Here is a 19,903-nt window from a genome sequence, read left to right as displayed (position 1 = left end):
GTAATAATATATTATATATATACATAGAGAGAGAGAGTGAGAGAGAGAGAGAGAGAGAGAGAGAGAGAGAGAGAGAGAGAGAGATGGAGGATGGAGCTTACATGTATCATCTTCCCATAACAGTTTAGCATTATTAAATCCTTTATGATTTATCTTTAATTTTTACCTTTCCGTGTTTCTTGAGTCTTGTGTTTGAATGTAAAATTTTCTATTTATCTCCGGTCTTTGCATCAGGAATGCTTCAAAGTCCCCTATTTCATTAAATATACACTTTTTTTTTAAAGATTATACTCAGTTTTTCTGGGTAGCTTATTTTGTTGTTGTTGTTGTTGTTGTTCTATTCCTAGCTCCTTTGACTTCTGGAATATCATTGTATTGATGTGGCTTCATCATATTTGAATATTCTCCCTCCCACACCTGCTCACTGCTTGCTATATTTTCTCCTTGATTAGGGAGATCTAGAATTTGACTAAAATATTCCTTGGAGCTTTCATTTTGGGATCTCCTTCAGGAAGTGATTGACGGATTCTTTCCATTTCTATTTTGCACTCGAGTTCTAAGATATTGAAGCAATTTTCCCTTATGATTTCTTGAAATATGATGTCTATACTCTTTCTCTGACAATTGCTATCATGTAGTCTCATAATTCTAAAATTAGTTCTCCTCAATTTATTTTCTAAGTCAGTTGTTTTTCCAATGTTACCTTTTGCATTTTCTTCTATTAATTTCTTTTTTTAACTTTGTTTTATTGTTTCTTGATGTCTCATGGAGTAATTAGCTTTCACTTGCCTGATGCTAAATTTTAAGGAATTGTTTTCTTGGGTGAGGCTCTGCACTTACTTTACCATTTGGTCAATTCTGTTTTTGAGGTTTTATTTTTTTCTGTATTTTTATGTTCTTCTTTTACCAAGTTGTTAATTATCTTCTCATAATTTTCTTATTTTAATCTTGTTTCTTTTCATAATTTTTCTTCTATCATTCTTGATTTTTAAAATAATTTTTGTTCTTTTAAACATCCCTTTCTTTATTTCTTTAGTTCTTATAGGAATTGCTATTGAGCTTGTGTCCAATTTGCAATTTTCTTGGAGATGATGATTAGAGATGTTGTCATGTCATTATCTTCTTCTTAGCTTGTGCCTTGAACTATCATAGTAACTTTTTATGGTCAAGTTCTCTTTTTGTTGTTGCTCTTTCTTGATTTCCCCAGCCTATTTCTTGACTTTGAACTTATTTTTAAATTGGGCTCCACTCACCTGGGTGAGTGGGTAAGGTCACAATCCCAAGCTTTACGTTTTTTTCACCCAAATGCTTTCATAGCTAGTTTTGGAGATATGGGCTCTGGTCCTTACCCAGGTCCCTTACAACTTGGAACTGTGACTAGGGTGGCTGCTCCTTTGTGACCTCAGCTACTCCTTTCCACACTGGAAATGAGTCCTGGAATGAGGTATTGGTGGGGAAATTGCTCAACAACATTGTGTTCTCCACCTAGCCGTTAGGTGGTCTATTGTAATCTCTTTCTGACTAATTATTCAATCCTCTAACCACCTCTGGGCAGTGAGGATGCTTGGACCTGTTTCTACTACTCCTGCTTTTACCAAGACCTCCAAAGCCTCCAGCTGGTATAGCCGCTGCACTGTGCTCTAAGCCAATACCCTGTTCCAACTTCCTAAATTGTCTTGAACTGAAAAATGTCCCACCCCAACCTTTTCTTGGCTATACTCTTCCAGAACTCAATTTGACATGTTTTTGGAAGATAATAACTTCAATTTGAACCCTGTACTCTGCTATTGCAGCCCTGCTTCCAAGACACTGCAACAAAAGGTATATTTAGGAGTTTTTAAAACTAGGGATCAAAAAATGATATCTCATGTTTTTCATGAGCTCCAATCTTACCCCCAATAACATAGCAGTTGTTCTATGTGCTGGGCATGAAAAAAATAGTGGAGAAAAGTCATTAAGATTTCACCAATAGACCAAAGCACTGTGACAGAATGAAGGGTTTGTAGGATCATCGATCCCTTCCCAGTTGTGATTATACTACTCAGTATTATCTTTAGAAGAGCTGATAAACCAGAGAGATTCTCCTAATCTCCCAGAAGTCCACCTGGATCAGTGACTGAGTCTTTAATTCAACAAAAATTCAAATTCAAATTCACTGGCAAGACCACAGAGTAGAATTGTGTAGGAGTTATTGGTGGTTTCCATGTGAAAGCACTCATGTATCACTGAATTCATCTGGATGCTGAAAATATCTACTATGGCCAGAGGCAGGGAATTTTTGTTTACCTCCTCCTGGATGCCTCGTTGATTGTATATGTCTTCTATATTCAAACACTATTCAATTTAGTGCATAGGTATTAAATAGTTACTTGATATAAGGTTCTGTGTTCTAGGGTACATTGGGGGTTGAAAAGAATAAAAAAGTCAGCCTCTAACTTCAGAAAACTTACCATGTACTGGAAAGACTTCTGCTGCCATAGAGAATTTGAGATGGTTTCAACACATGTTACCTGTTGAGGACACCATAAAGAAAAAGGTTGCAAGAGGAAGATATGGACAACATTTATCTGGAGATAGAGGTGGGGGGGCCTCTATGTTTTAGAAAATTGTAAGACCCATGGTTTGGGTCTGTCCTGGAGGGATTGTGGGGACTTTCAATGACCTGGCTCTGGGGGATTAAGACATCTAGGTAAATTATGTGTCAGTTGCGGAATCCAACTTGCTTTGTCTTCTCCTTTGTGACTCTGATTAATAAAAATATGCTATTACAAAAATGCCAAAATTTAAAAACTCAAGCCCCGAACTTTAACAAATTGAAGCACACCAAACAAGAACAGGCAGGTTGACCCTAAGCTTGATGCTTCTAGGGGAAAAGCTAAGCCATCTCCTTTGTAAGAAGTTCTGTGTATTCACAGGCAGAATCCTAACCCTGCTATCACCTTCTTTAATTCATTTGGAATGCAGAATTCCAATAGCTTTCAACTATATGATATGATAAAATATAATGTAATGTTACATATGTGTATTGTGTAGATCAGATTAGATAGATAGATAGATGATAGATAGATAGATGATAGATAGATAATAGATAGATAGATAGATAGATGATAGACAGACAGACAGACAGACAGATAGATAGATAGATAGATAGATAGATAGATAGATAGATAGATAGATAGATAGATAGATAGATAGATGACAAGTAGGATCACACCACTTTCATGCTCAAGAAACTTCTTTGTTCCCTCTTGTTTCTGTGGGGAGAAGACAAAGTATGCTCCCTGGCTTTTAAAGCCTTATACAGGTGGGATCCATCCTACCTTTCTAGATATATTCCCTATCTTTCCTCCTTCCTCCTTCTGCCTTCCAGCCAAAGGGGCTGACTTTCTGTTTTCTTTCCATGGTATGTCATCTCCCACCATCCCTCATGCTTCAAATGCACACTCTTCTCACCCTGCTACTTGCTTCTCCACTTGGTTTGGGGGTAGGGGTAGAAGCAGTAGATGAAAAGTGAACTAATCTGTTCAATATTTGATAATCTGTCCAGGGGCTGAGCTCTTCTGCTCAATGGCAGGTGTGAACTTGACCTAACCCACTTTATCAAGCTGAACCCAAAACATGCCCAACATGCATTCACCCAGCCACCAGGACTGCCATTTCTTTGCTTGACCAAATAGAAACCCTGGATTGCACTCCCATTATATTCTGTACACTCATAGTAGAATGTAAACTACTCAAGGACAGAGATGATCATTTGTGTTTATACCCCCAGCACCTATCAGAGTTTCTGGCAGTCTGTAAAGGTGTGCTGATTCCTTCCTTTATTGGAATCCCTAGGCTATTTGAAAGCTCAGCTGAACAACTTAGGAAGGGGGTATGGGAAGGCAATATGTATGTATGTGTCAGTCACTGTGCTAAGCACCTTTACAAATATTACCTAATTTGACCATCACAACAACCTTAAAATGAGGTGCTACTATTAGACATTTTACAGTTGAGGAAACTGGGGTGAAATGACTCACAGAGAATGTGTTAAACCCAATCTGAGCTCAGACCCAGCACTCTATCCACTGTTCCTCCAACTGTTGATTTAAAGTCTTAGGGAGTCGCCTGGGAGCTGTGAAAGGTGATGTGACTTGCCCAGGGTCATTGAGCCAATATGCTTCAGAGGTGAGACTTGAACCTAAGTCTTTCTGACTTTAAAGTGATGCACACTATACCATGCAGTGATGATGATGATGATATTTATTTGAGTAAATTTAATTTCTCCCACTGTATCAAAACTCAGAAGCAATTATCTCAAGTACTACATTCACTGACAATCAGGTTCTTAGAGCTTAATCCTGATTATCTCCACTCAAAGTTCAATGAGCAATTGAGAGTTATCATTTTAAGGTTGTTGTTCTATTGCTACAGTTCACAACCCCCCCCCAACACTGTCCTCCCTAACATGATTATGGGAGGATTCTCATTATACAGCCAGGCTCTATTAGCTTTGGAGCAAAGAGTATTTAATAAGAGACTATAGAAAGAACAGTTTTCCAAAACATCCATGACAACAGTATTGTGACATTCTGTCCCACAAGTACATGCCAAGTCTATCCTTTTTTTTTATTTTGGAGAGGAGAAGGCAGGGCAGTTGGGGTTAAGTGCCTTGTCCAATGTCACATGGCTAGTAAATGTTAAGTGTCTGAGGTCGGGTTTGAACTCATGTCCTCCTGACTCCAGGGCCAGTGCTCTATTCACTGCACCACCTAGCCGCCCCCCAAGGCCATTCTTAATGACCACATGTGCCAAAGGCCTAGCCTATAGCTCCTGGATGCTAGCAGGAATTATGCCTCCTTGTGAAACTGTGAAGCTGTGTGAAGTCTGGCTCCTGAAGTAGATGGCTGCCACCAGCTCTACTAGGAATGCTGCTGAGACACCAGTGAGAAGGGGGCAAGTCCTCCAGACCCGAGAAGTTCACAGGACCCTCCTTGAACCAAGATTGAAATCTGAGGTGCTCATCTCCTCCACCTCCAACTGATCCCTTCTTTGTGCCTGTGCCTGCCCCCCCCTCTCTCTCTTTCTCTCTTCCCCCTCTTTCCCCCACTCCCTTCCCCCCCCTCCTTCTTCTCTCTTCACAACTTCCATATACTCATTCACTTCTGACAAGTTGGATAGTCATTTGTCAGGTATTCTGAAGAAGGAATTCATATTCATGTCTGGATTATACTAGATGCCTCTAAAACCCCTTCTAGCTGAAAGATTATGTGGATCTCAAAGTGAAAACTGTATTTTTCCCCAGGGTAAGCCAGTTTTATTTGAAGAAAATGGAACAATTCCCTCAAGGATAACTCCCAAGCAATCATGTACTCATTGTTTCTAGGTGTCAGTTCAGAGGAATTCTTCATATATCCACATCCAGTCACACTCCCCCACTCCAAGATTGCTAGAATCTTCCCTTTGATATTACTTCATATTTACACTAATATATATGCATACACATGTACATATATACAGATATATCTCACGATGCTATTTTATGATATATACATATATAACATTTGTATGTACATATGTAAACATTTATATATACATACATGCGCTATACAGTGTGCAGTGTATATGTGTGTGAATACTATTATATAGTATATAGCATGTATATACTACATATTATACATAGTATAAATGTACTGATATGCTCTTTACTATATATAGAATAATGTAGCATAGAGTATATGCACTTGTTTGTATATATATGTGTCTATATACACATACATATATGTAAATATGTCTTGACTTTATATATGAACATGTATGTTAATATAACTTATATTCGCATTTATGTACATTCAGTGTGTGTGTGTGTGTGTGTGTGTGTGTGTGTGTGTGTATTTCTATTAGAATGTCAGCTTCTTGCAGTCAGGGACTGTGTTTTGGCCTTTCTTCCTGTCCCCAATGCTAGGTCCAAAACCTGGCATGTAGTAGAGCTTAATAAATAGTTGCTGACAGACAGACTAACTGACTGACTGATTGGCTGACTGATTAATGAACTTTTCATGGAGTTTTGAATTATTCCAAGTCTTCTGTATATTACTTTGGACTTGTGGGAGAAAAGTGACTAAACCCTCTTTACCTTTGGCTAGTATCTATTGGTTACTGGCTATGTGCCCGCAAAGAAATCAGAGAAGAAGGTCCAAGTCCATAATGATCCTAGGAAAGAGATAATGAAACCTTTACCTCTTGACAGAGAGCAGGAGGACAGAATGGTATATCCATTGCCATTTCTTATTGTGAAGAAGGTGTTCTTGCTTAATCATTCTCCTTTGTTATCATGGAAGGTTCAATTTCTTTGTGGGGAATGGAAAAGGGGAGGGGAACATTTCTACACCTGACTATAATGTCCCAAAAAAGCAACAAAAATTATTTTCAACAATAAGGAAAACTTTTGTCATGAGAAAGACATAAAACATCCTGCCACTTTTCTTCCCTGTTTACAGGCTTCTTAATCCACTTTATTTTGAATTTTCAAATTAAAAGTGTGTGTGTGTGTGTGTGTGTGTGTGTGTGTGTAATGGGGCATGGCAAAACAATCAATTAAAGTCTCTTCTTTAGTAGTTTTAAACATTGTGAATCTCCTTTTTCTTGTCAAAATGGAAAGATTTTCTCTTTTTTTCAAAATCTCTGTGTTCGCCATTTCCTGGAGATCTTCATTCAACGAAGAGTAAGATAGAAAGGCTAACTCTCCACCCCAAAACTGTCATTGTGTGGCTTCATCTCAGGTACCCATACTCCATTTGTCACATAGCTGTTCTACCTTCAGATAGGGTGTGATTATCATTGGTTTGATCTAATGGCATGGAATATTGCATATACCATCAGAAGTAGGTAAAATTCTGCTTGGTTTTGTTGCTTTGTACTTTAAAAAATCCTTATTATCTAAGGTTGGGGGCTGAGTGAATAAATCAACCTCATCTCCTTGCCCTGATAGTGGGTATAAAGTGATAATATGCTGTTTAGTACTGTTTTGTCAGATGTGAACACATCCCAGAAAGAAAATTGCAACTTGTCTCCATTTCCTCAAGAACTGGGGGAAATTGAGCCAAAGGTCTATTATTTTCCCTGCTTCCCTTCCTGGCTCCTATCAATGGCCACTGTAGTATACTCTGTCTTTTTTGCTCCCCACAATTTCTGGCAACTTCAATTTTTTCTAAATCCCAAAGAGGCCCAAGCAAGGAATTGTTAGTAAGGAATAAATACACATATAAATTAAGCCAGAGATACTACCCTTTCCTTAAATAATAGTAATTTTATAACTGAGGGCTCCTAATTGTAATTGTTATTGGTCTCCTAGTATTTTAAAATCTGAAATAACATCCCTAAAGTCAAATAGATGGGGATCGTGTGACCCTGAGGGGTCATTATTATAAACCCTTACTATAATAGCTAGGTATTATAAGCAAAAGATGGCTCCCTGGGTGGGGGAAGGAGAGGAGTGATCCTTGAACATGGGGGGCGGTGTCAAATCAGATGATATCAATTTAAAAATTCTGATAAAATGTAAAATTAAATATAAAAAAAACTTGGTCCTTTAGACCAAGTATTACTGACAGTCTATTTCAGGTTTTTTTCCCTTGTGTTTTGTGCAATTTGTAGTATTAGAAAGAGAATTGCTCTTGGAGTGAGGACATCTGGATTCAAAGGCTATCTCTTCCCCCTTTGCTAACTGTCTAAGTTTGCCACCCATCTAGCTAGGAGAAATGGCCTTCACCCTCTCAGAGTCTCAATTTCTTCCTTTGTGAGACAGGGACAACAATAATGACACATTACAGGATTGTTATGAAGACAAGCACTTTGTAAATTCTGAAACTGATAGAGAAATGTGAATTGGGAGTTATTGTGCTATTTGTTATCATTGTGATAAATTTTATTGTTCTAGCGAGGATAGTTGTCTGTGGAAAGATTCCTTCTAGGTGGTGATGCCCTTCAGGTATACCTATTTACAGATGACCTTGTACTCATTTCTTCAAGCCCAAAGACTTCACCAAGCTTCTTAGTAGAGATTTATAATCACTCAAAAGAATGTTACCTTGCCCCCTCAACAAGTACAATAAAAATCAAGCAAATGAAAAACATCCATTGCTCATATTTCTACATGAATTGGGATGGATACCCCTTAGAGTTTTTCCAACAGATGCGAGAGGGGCAGGACAGAGAGAGTCAACGAGCTGAGTCTACAGTTGAGGAACAGGAGGCGGGGCCGAGTTCCTCTGAAGAATCGAAAAACTGTTACTGGCCTCAAGATCAGCAAAAGATCAATGGTCCATCTTATCAACACGAACATCTACAGGTGTTGCAACCTGACAGGGATATAATAAACATCATTGTTTTGAAGAGATAAAGATGAACATCCCACAGAGGGAAATGGAGAGAGGCAGGGTTGGTTTGGACAGTCTGCAATAGAGAATAAACGGGAAGTTCCAAAGAAGAAAAAGAGGAAAAGATGCGACTAAAGAAATGTATGCCTGAAAATGAAGATGTCTGGCCATTGGGCAAAAGCAAGAATAACAGATGATCAAAATCATGAGATGGGAGGAAAAAGGGAGGCAGGCCCATAGAACATTTACTGATCGTCCATTGGGGAATTGGGTGAACATGGACAGAAGCTTTCCAGGATAGACAGGCAGGTTTCAATTTGCCTCATCTGTAAGGAAATCTTCAATTGATGAGATAACACATCCTTTCAAGAATTGTTATGATGATGCTCTTCACTGGGATTAGAGTGAAAACTCCTATCTTCTAACTCAACACAGAGCTAAAAGGATCCCTGAATGAGACTGTTCCATTCCTAAACTGGGGGCCATGGGAGCTGTTGGGATGCCTCTTCAGATCTCCAAGTTAAAACATTCACCAGATGCTTCTCCTGAGAACAGACAACACAGTTTACATAGGATGTTATTTTTTCCAAATTACAATATTTACAGTTTGTGTACAATTTGACATTCAGATTGGGAACTCCTAGAAATAAGATTAGCTCTGGAGAGCATGTCAGACATTAGAATTAGTTCATAGAGCCCAGATGGTCTAGTTGGAAGGGCCCCTGGGACTATCGAGCTCAAGTGCCAACATAAAGGAGGAAAAATTCCCTTATAATATTATGTCTTGAGTTCTCTCCCTCTCAGTCCTGTGCAAGGTAAGCTGGGTTCCTAGCTAGATTATTTGCCCATAGTTCTTCTGTTATTTTGTTTTATTATGTAGTAGCCATTGAAGCTGGGATACTACATTATTTTATTTTGTAGTATGTCACATCATGTCATATCATATATTATAGTATATTAAGTTATTATATTTTTCATTCTTACTCATTCTCACTCCCAGAGCTATTGCTATGAATCTGGAACCTGGGGGAAATGTTGTAGAGGCCTGAGGTGCGAATGATGGTTCAGGTGATGTGGAAATCGTAATATACCTCAGTCACATCTAAGTGGTAAGCAACTCCAGGGAGAAGAGAGAATTGTTTTGGGGGAAAGGATGAGGCAACTTGTGGCAGAGAGAGCAGGGAAGGGATGACGTGCTTGTGGTGCCTCTTTAAGGGGTGTTGAAAAAAAACCTGAAGGGTGGCCCATGAGAACGACATGTGTCCTCTCCATTTTGGGGCCCCGAGGCACAGCTCTGTGTATGCCCATCCTATAAATAGCTCTGGTAACTCTGGCAAAATGTGATTTCAAAGAATCCCCCAATGTAAGAGTTGGGAGGGACCTCAACGGTCATCTAGTCCTACACATGAAGAAAGAGAAGAAGAATAATGCGAACAGCAACAATGACAGAATAATAATAAGCATTTATGCAACAATTTACTTTTGCAAATGCTTTCTGAATATCATCATATTTGTTCCTCGAAATCCTGCATGGTAAATGACCTTCTTATGATTCCTATTTTGCAAAGGAAGGAATTGAGGCAAATAGAGGTTATGTGACTTGTCCAAGGTCACACAGTAAATGTCTGAGGTAGGATTTGAACTCAGGGTATTGTAACTTCCGATTCAGTTCTTTATCCATTGAGCCACCTACCACATACCCTTCAGGTGGTCCCCTGGCCTCCATTGTGGACCTTCAAGGAAGGGAATTCTCTCCCACCCACGTTTCCCCTTGGGACATCTCTAATTGTCTTTTCTTGAGGTTAAACAGAGCTAGTTCATTCACCCAGTCCTCACATATGAAGGACTCAGATCCTTTCCCAGTCCTGAATGTCCTTCTTTGGAAACTTCACTTAGTCAAAGTCCTTGAACTATGTTCCTGTATCTGAAGCCGATATTTGGAAGAGATCAGCCTAGGGCAGAGAACTGGGCCTTTCACCTCCTGCTCCTGGAAATTCTGTCCCTTTTAATGAAGGTCCCAATAACATTTCCTTTTTCTTCCTTTTGTCTACTCCTCCTGTCACAGCCTTGTCTCATGTGCAGTTTGCTTTCCACTTAAACCTCCAGAACTTTTTAAGAACTACTGCTGTTGGACAAGCCTCCTATGCCTTATACTTAGGAAGTTGATTTCTGATTTCTATTTACATCTATCCCTCATGAATTCCACCTTATTAGATTCTGCCTGGCATTCTAGCCTGGTGAGGACCCATTGGATCCTGATTCTGTTATTTCATTTGTTAACGAGATCTCCCAGCTTTGTGGTATCTGCACATTTTATGACCACGATCTCTGTGACTTTATCCAAGCCATTTATAAACATTAAATGACACAGAGCTAAGCACAGATGCCTAGGGTGCTCTGTTGGAGACCCCCTGCCTGCAGCATTGACATTGTACCCTGAATTCTTTAAGCCTGGCCATGAAAGTCGAGTACATTTAATTGTTTGTTATCTAGTCCAACTGTTCCATCTTTTCCACTAAATAAGATGAGATATTGCATCTTTAGCCTTGAAAAATTCTAGGAAAACTATATCCACAACCTCCCCTTGATTAATAGTTTAGTAAAAATTCAATAAAATTTAATTGTAATTTGAAATTAATTTAAATAATAATAGAATTTACATAAAACTTTATGGTTTGTGAAGCACTTTAGAAATTTCACTTCATTTGATCCTCATAAAAACCCTGTTAGGTAGGTGCTAGTATTATCTTCATTTTACAAATGGAGAAACAGAGGCATAGAGAGATTAAGTTATTTGCCCAGGGTCCCACAACTCCTAAGTATCTGAGGCTGAATTTGAACTCAAGTCTTCCTGACTCCAGGTATAGTGTTCTAACCACTGTGCAAATAATTGCCTCCTATGGTCATCCTGTCGAAGCAGAAAATGAGCTTATCCATTGCTTTGGATCCACCTCTCCACTGCCATGGACATCATGACTTAGGATAAGGGCCTTCAGAGTTCCAGTAGTCAAAATATGAATGTCTCTGTGACCAACCTGCCAATGATCCTCTCCTAATATAGTCGATTGCCCCTTGACAAAAACTAAGAGTCATGTACAATGCGAAAGTTATGGTCAGAGATAATCCTTCAAAGATCTAGAATTTCAACCCCATGGACCTTAACTTTTCTTACAGAGATCTGCATCCCAATAGACAATTAGAGGGGATGCTATGACCAGAAAAAAAAAGTGTCTTCGAGTTGCTAACCCTTTGTCCCCTGGTGGATTATTAGCTTCTTGAGGGAACAACTGCTTCATTTTTGTCTTCTGACAAGAAACCAACCCAGTTCCTACCACATATTAAGTAATTAATAAACAGTTGATTGATTAGTTGATTAACCTTCTAAGTTCCATTTTCCTCATCTGTAAAATGGGGATAATAGATATTTATTAAGAACCTACTATTGGGGCAGCTAGGTGGCGCAGTGAATAGAGTACCAGCCCTCGAGTCAGGAGAACTTGAATTCAAATCTGGCCTTAGACATTTGACACACTTACTAGCCATGTGACTTTGGGCAAGTCACTTAACCCCAATTACACTCCAAAAAGCAACAACAAAAAAAAAAAAGAACCTACTATGCACCAGGCATTCTGAGCTCCGTGACTGAATAGATACTTTTAGATTTCTTTGGACCCCTAGAACTCAGCTCAGTGTCTGACACATGAGAATGGCTTGATGACTATGATTTGATGGATCTATTTGCCAGGGAGATTCCAAGCAGTTGTTACAAGCAAATGTCTTCACCCATATGACTATGTCATCTCTTCCTGGCCACAGGCACCTGCTATCAAATGAATATTTATTAAATGAATATTTTTCTGCTGAAAATAAATACTAGCACATGTGTCCCTGGGGTAGAGAGGTAGCTATACCCTTATGGGTCTTTAACCTGAACACAGCTAGTTTGTGGGACTGCTGACCTGTCCTGGGTGAGAGCTTCTGAGACGCTGTCCAGAAGAATGAACATTTCAGTGGTTTGTGCTCCTCTCAGTGGGGACAGGGTCTTGACCAGTAATATGAAATTATATTGTTCAGTTTCCTCCCAATATCAATACTCAGTATCACATTTGGATCTTGTAAGTGCTCCCATATGTTTGAGAAATAATAAATTTTTATTGACATTTTGGCCTGCCTCCTAAAGATGAATATCCTTCAGCTGCTAAACATTTGATAGCCTTGAAGTGGGTAGGGTGAGAGAGGAAGGATTTTTCTTCTTCTTTTTCTTTTTTTGGGGATACGAACGGTTGTTTACTCTTTAAAAATACTTAGGAAGGACAAAAAGGAACCCAAATCTTTTGATCTTATGTTCAGATATTAGGAGGGGAAAAACAATTTCCCTTTAAAGTATATCACACTGCTCTTTGAGAAGTTGTGGGTAAAAGGAGAGACAGAGAAATCACTAGGGGTTTTTGTCTGCTTATTCAACTGGTCTCCGTTCTCCATGAGGTGAAAAAGCCTGATACCTCACTTATCTTAGTGAGACAATCCTCCCTCTTGTGTAGAACAATTTTTAAAAGCATTTTCTTACTGATTCGAGCTTTCACCCAGGCCATTAGCCTTATTTCAATAATGATAATTGATAACTATAGTAATAACAATAGCAGAAAAGAAAGAGAACAGAATTCAGATCTGCTTCTGATGTATCTTAGTTCTGTGACCCTGGAAAAATCATTTAACTTCTAATTGGCCCCAAATAATTCTTTAATCTATAGAGGATTTACACAATAATGACAATGTTGTATGATGATTAACCATGAATGACTCGGCAAAGGCAATTCCCAAGAATTCATGATGAAGAAAAACAATGCTTTCCACCTCCAGAGAAAGAACTGTGGAGTCTGAATGTACATTGAAACATACTTCCTTTCTCTTTATTTTTTGTGGATTTTTCAAAAGTCTGTCTTCTTTCACAACATGATTAATATGGAAATATATTCTGTATGACTGCATGCAAATAACCTATATAAATGTGCTTACTGCCTGGGTGGGGTAAGGGAGAGGACTCAGAACTCAATTTTTTTTCATAAAAGTTCAAAATTACATGTAACTGGAAGAAGGAAAATATTCAAAAATTTGACAGAGGAGGTGATCTGTAAATTCAGGAGTTTCTACTGTAGGCAGCTAGGTGGCAGAGTGAATGGAGTATTGGACCCAAAGTCTGTAACACCGGAATTTAAATACTGCTAGGTGTTTGACCCTGGGCAAATCTTGACCTTTCTCAGTTTCAGTTTTCTAATTGGATTACCTAATTTAATACCCTAAAAGTGGGGTATTAGAAGAAGTGTCTTTACAGGGTCATTTTAAGAATTAAATGAGGTAATATGCACCGTGTTCTACAAACAGTAAAACACTGCATAAAAGCTGGCTGTCGTTTGCTATTTGTTACAAATATACCAGTGAAATCCAAAAGCTCAGGAAGCTACAGCTGGAGCACCAATAATTTTATTCATTTGTAAAAACAAAATCAGCAAGAAGAACAAGTAATTCAGGTGTTCAATAGAGCAAGGAATAACCCAAGGAATATTACACAGAAAATAACAATGACCATGACCATGACAATGGGTCCCCATTTATAGCATATTGAACTATTGAAAATTTGCAAAGTCGTTTTCACATAATCTCATTTATTATTCACAATGACCCTTTGTGGTTGGTGCTATTATTAACTTCATTTCACAGATAAGAAAATTAAGGATGAGAATGATAAAGTGACTTTTCCAAGGATACAAACACAACTAGTAAACATCCCAGGAAGAACCCAGGGCTTCCTGACTCCAGGCTCTGGGTTAGAATCACTCTACCCACTGTCGTCCTCAAGGAGTAACACTGTAGCATCTCACCACCAATGAGAACAATAATTATAATAGGTATTAATATGGTACTTTAAATTTTGCAAGGCCTCCTATGTCCTTTATCTCATTCTATCATCACAACAGCCCTGTAGGGACCTGAGGTTTTGTTGTTCAGTCATTTCAGTCATATCTGACTCTTCATGACCCCATTTGGGGTTTTCTTTTCTTCTCCACCTTTTTTTTTACAGATGCAGAACTGAGGCAAACAGGGTTAGTCAGGGAGAAAAGTAGCCTAACTACCCTGCACATGTAAACTAGGGTTTAGAGATGAAGGACTGAAAACTCTGGCCCCAGGATTTTAAAGTCCACATTAACCTTCCCAAACATTCTGTCTTTTCAACTCTTGCTGAATGCAAAGGACTCCTGTGAGCTCAGAAGCCCCTTATGCTCATACATGACTGGCAGCCAGGAGTCCAGCTTGTATGTAGTCAGCTCCTGCCCTTGACCATTACTGGGGACTCAACCTTCTTTTAAAGGGCTTTAGTCTTGGAAAGAAGAGTCCAAGATAAATACTACCCTCCAACCCCTACCCTACCACTGTGGAGATGGAGAAAGAGTGAAAGTCTCTTTGGGAAGGGAGCTTTAGCCCTTGGGGAGTGAACCAAAGGCATCTCATGAATTCACTTGGGGGTTGATATGAGAGACTTTCAGTGCTCTCTGTCAAGTTTGGTCAGCTTGACCAAGTACTGACCTAAACCCTGAAAGCCTGCTTTGCCCTTACCAACTCAATCTGACCTGCTTCCCAGGTGATGAAGCAAAAAGGAAACCCCAAGTAGTTTAGCTCTCTGCTCTTGAGGGAGAGGCAGGTTTGCCTCCCCTGATTTTCTAGCATTTATTAAAAGGCTTATTTTTCCTGGCCAGGTCCACCTGGAACAGCTCACTCTTCTTCTCCCCTCACTGCAAAGTGTCCAAAGTTCTGATGGTCTTGCCCCAGTGCCAAACCTCTGAGACCCTGGAGTCTCACCAAACTCCATTCAGAGCATCCAAATGATTCAGCTCTTGAGCTCCAAGACCATTTTGCAGAGACACAAATACCCTACAACTTTGTGAGCATCCCTCGACTTAGAGGGACATTGGGAAGTATGAGAGGATCCAGACTACCCAGACAAATTTTATTTGTATAGACCCCAAATGTGAGGTCCAGTGTGCTCACATGGGCCTTTGTCCCATATTAGCTAGTTCATAACACATAAACTGGGACAAGGACAGGAAAAGGATATCTTTCCACTTCTTTTGAAACCCCCTGACCACTGAGGTGGGAGAAGGGGACGGTAAAAACAAACAAGCACAGGACCAGAAGGGTCCGGGCAATCTAGGGATGACCTAGAAAGTTCAATATGATTCTCTGTGTGTTCCTGTTGTGTGCATGTCTATAAATGAAATGTGTGTGTTTGTATGTGATAGGTCTCTTTGCATGTAGAATGTTTGAGCATTTGTACATGTGTGTATGTGTGTGTATGGCTTATGGATAGGGTGTTTGTGTTTTGAGTTGTGCAGTGCCTCTGTATATAGGTATGAGTGAATATATGGTATAAGTAATGTTGATTATGGGGGTTTATGTTTTTGTATATGTGTATCTATAATGTATGTATGTGGTATGGGATTGCATGTATATATGTGTAATAAATGTGTATGTATATATATCTGTAAATATATACAGATACAAGTATAGATGTAGATATATAGAAATAGGTTAGGTATAGATGTAAATATAGATTATAGCTAGATAAGAGTAGGAATAGATACCATGTCTATAGCTCTTACTGTTTGCTAAAGAATTTACAATTGTTATTTTATTTGATCCTCACAACTAAGCTGGGAGGAAGGGGCCATTATTATCTCCATTTTCAGATGAGGAAACCAAGGCAAATGGAGATTAAGTGACTTGCCCAGGGACATACTGCTAGTAATTGTCTGAGGCCACATTTAAACAGGTTGTCCTGACTCCAGGCTGCCTAGCTACCTCTAGATATCTATCTAATAAATATCTAATCTATTATATTTATCTATATAAAGATATAGATCGGCATAGATGTGGATTTAGACATATGCACATATTGTGTATGGACGTCTGTGTATAGAAAGTGTATTTGGGCAAATCTCTGTGTGTGATGATCTCTTCACCTGCTCTCTACAGATCTTGTAGCTACCTGAACGTTTCCAGGCTGGCTCCCCCGTTAGGAGGAGAGCGCCCTGAGCTCCTGCAGCCCTTACCTAGCACTAGGCTTATGAGAATTCCTTAACAATCACTTATTGACTGAAATTGCACAAATACAGCATGGTGCATACTCACAGGTAAATGTACAAGTATTTCTGCATGTTTGCAGATGGCCGGTAAATGTTAGAATGGGGTGGGGTATATGTGTTATTAAGTGTGCCTTCGAGTAAGCACTCTCACGAATTCCCCCACCCCCAGGGAAGGCCGTTGGCATCTGGAAGTGTCCATAAGAAGCCCTTTGTCATAAATCATCCAGAGAGGCCTTCACAGCAGACAATTGCCTGGAGATCTGTTCCAAACTCACCCCCAATCCACAGATCAAAGACCATCTTTGCGATCCACAAACAGTTCTCCTAACAAACCCGCCTCAGCGAGGCAATGCTTTCAGCTTCAAGGAAAGGGGTGGGGGAGTGTGAGTAGCCTATCAGTCCTCAGCCTGAAGCATGCACCTGGTCCTGGGCCCAACAGGCCCTACCAAGGAAGAGAGACCTTCTCAGTCTCCCAGAGGGGGAGGAGAGGATTTGAGGTGCAGAAGAGCCCAGATTATGGTGCTGCCCAGGACTCTACTGGTATGCTCCAGGAGAGCAGCAGGTGCTCTAGAACCCAGGCTCCCTTGAGGCAGGATGAAGAGGCCAAGACAGAGGCCAGGGCCCCCAATTCCATTGAGGTCAAACAGAGAGTGCCGACGGTAGGTGGGGGGGAAGGGGGGTGGTGGCGGCACTGGAGTTCCTCCTTATTTTTAAGAGACCATAGCGTTCTCCAGTATTTTCTGAGAACTCAAATCCAGGTCAGGGGTAGCTCTGTGTATGTGTGTGTGTGGGGGGAGATTGAGACAAAGAGATGATTCCCCCATCCAATCTGGAGTGATGGACAAGGCTAGGAGTTATCTCTGGGGCCTCAGAGCAGAGCTGGGACAGGCATTATCTTGACCCAGGTACCCTGGCTCAGGCCAGCTAGTTGGTTGCCTGGCGACTGAAGGGGATGGCAGCCAGAGACCTGAGCTAACAGTCTTTTTCTCTCAGAGGGAAGAACTTCAAACAAGTCCAGCTAGGAGACAGGGGAATGGTGGGCCTAGACCGAAAGCTAACCCGTAGGTCACTGTGTCTTGGTTACTGAAGAGCTGCTGTCGGGGTGGGGAAAGGGGATGGCCCTGGTTGGCTGAGATTCTGGTTTGTTTGTGTTTTTAAATCAGTTCCCGCTGATTCCCTGCCTTGGCCCGAGGAAAGCTGCCTTTGCAAAAACCCGGGTCAAGAGATACTGCTCCTCCAGGCGGATTAGCTGGGCTGCTTGGACTGTCTCGGAGAGGGAAGGAGGAGAGGAAGGAGGACAGGAGAGAAGGGAGAAGAGACTGAGGGAATGAAGGCGGAGGCAGACTGAGACGGACAGGGACGGTCAGAAAGAAAAACCAAAAGGCACTCAGATAGAAACTCATTCAGAGAGGCAGAAAGAATGAGAGAAGAAAGGGATAAACAAGGAAAGATCCCTACAACAAAGGCAACTGAGATAGGCAGGTAGTTAAGAGAGACAGGAGACAGAAAGAGCCAGAGGTGGAAGGAGACGCTAGTGCTAGCCCTGGGCAAAGAGGCTCACCCTGGCTCTGGGTCCTGGTTCTTCAGGGATCTCTGATCTTCACAATCTACTTCTTAGTATGATTTACTTTGATCAGGAACCACACTGCCCAAGTAGCCCGCACTTTGAGCGGCCTGCAGCCTGAACCCCCCCCCCCCATCATGACTTCATCTCTGTTTCCCACCTCCCCACTAGTGAGGAGGAGCAAACTCCCTCGTGTCCCAGGCTCCCGTTAAAGGTTGCTTAAGGTAAACCAAAGGTCTAGAAATGGGAAGCTGGGGCTGCGGTTGGGAGTGGCAATGGAAGGTCGGAAACAGACGTGGCCCATTTGTCCTTCTGTTTCGAAATGTCTTACAGTTACCCAACCTACTTCATGCCCGTGGGGGAGGGGGGGAACAAAACAAAACACACACACACACACACACACACACACACAACTACAGGTTTTCAAATTGTAGAGCCAGAGGTCACAAAGAAGTGAGATCGGTTGGTACTCTTCAGCGATCCATCCTGAGGGAGAGCCCTTCCCAGGAGCTCTCTCCCCTAAGGGTCCTGGAGAGAATGCAGAGGAAAGACCTTGGAGCTAGTTAGCTACCTTTGGTCCCAGCTCATTAGCAAAGCCCAACTTAATTGGGAAGGCTGGAGGAAGAAAAGACTGGGGCGGAAAAGGGAAAGGGATATCCCATTTCAAAACCTCCCCAAATCTAGGAGGTAAAGGAAAAGCCGGCTCTGGAGTGGATATTAATAGTCTCGCTGTCTCCGTTTCTCTCTCTCTGTCTCTCCTCTCTCTATGTCTTTCTATCTCTCTGTGTGTCTATTTCTGTTTTTCTTTGCGTCTGTCTCAGTTTCTGTTGCTCTTCTCTGCCTCTATCCCTCTCCTCTCTTTCTGTATTGCTATCTGTGTGAGCTTGCTTCTCTCTCTCTCTCTCTCTCTCTCTCTCTCTCTCTCTCTCTCCCTCTCTCTCTCTCTCTCTCTCTCTCTCTCTCTCTCTCTCTCTCTCTCTCTCCCCCCTCCCCCCTCTCTCCTCTCTCTTCTCTCCTCCCTCCCTGTCTCCTTCTCCCCCCTTCCCTCCCTCTTTCCTTCCCCTCCCTCTCCCCCTCCCAGGGTTATTTTTTCGTTTCTTTTTGTTGTTATTTCTCTGAAAAGGCTTAAAAATAGGATTTGAAGTTGGATTCCCTCTTGCTGTCCCTCTTTCCCTTCCCCAAAATGTCTCTGGGATGGGTGTCTTTGTCCCTGATACATCCTCTTGATTTTCGAGGTGTGAATGAGGGCTGAAATTGACCTTTCCAGGGGGGCTGCCATCAAATTTAAACTTAATTAGGATATTAGGAGAGGTCAAACCTGGGTGCAAGACAGAGAAGGCAAAGGAAGTGTCCTAAAATTGCCTTGCGATTCCCCCCGCTTTTTTCCAAAATTTGATACAAGAGGATTGTGTGTGTGTGTGTGTGTGTGTGTGTGTGTGTGAGAAAGAGAGAGAGACAGAGAGAGAGAGAGAGACAGAGAGAGAGAGAGACAGAGACAGAGAGAGACGGAGACAGAGAGAGACAGAGACAGAGAGAGAGAGACAGAGACAGAGAGAGAGAGGTACAGAGAGAGACAGAGACAGATAGACCGAGGCATAGAAACTGAGACAGTCATGTATAAACATCAGGCAGACAGAGAGGAAAAGTGGGAAGAGGAAGAGGAGAAGGAGGAAGAGGAGGAGGAGGAGGAAAATGAGGGGAAGGAGGAGGGGGAGGGGAAGAAGGAGAAGAGACAAAGCGATCTCAAACAACTGAAGAAAATTATTTTCCCTTCCATGTGGTGAAAAAAAAAAGTATCTTCCACCATTGAATTTTAGGAATAGGAAGACATTTTAAGTGCA

At 41.0% G+C, this 19,903-nt stretch overlaps 1 long non-coding RNA gene across 3 annotated transcripts in view; it reads right to left on the bottom strand.

The window, feature by feature from the left end:
- Window positions 1–19,903, bottom strand: part of LOC138161816 (uncharacterized) — a 171,501-nt gene that overhangs the window by 147,420 nt on the left and 4,178 nt on the right. For all 3 annotated transcript variants that reach the window (XR_011168475.1, XR_011168477.1, XR_011168476.1), the window contains exon 2: window positions 2,451–2,510. This is a non-coding gene — a long non-coding RNA (uncharacterized lncRNA). The remainder of the gene's footprint in view (window positions 1–2,450; window positions 2,511–19,903) is intronic.

The sequence above is a fragment of the Petaurus breviceps genome, unplaced genomic scaffold, assembly GCF_028583685.1.
Source record: "Petaurus breviceps papuanus isolate PSGF00001 unplaced genomic scaffold, PetGlider_PUasm1.0 185, whole genome shotgun sequence".
Classification (NCBI taxonomy): Eukaryota; Metazoa; Chordata; class Mammalia; order Diprotodontia; family Petauridae; genus Petaurus; species Petaurus breviceps.
This window is presented reverse-complemented; position numbering and strand designations above follow the sequence as displayed.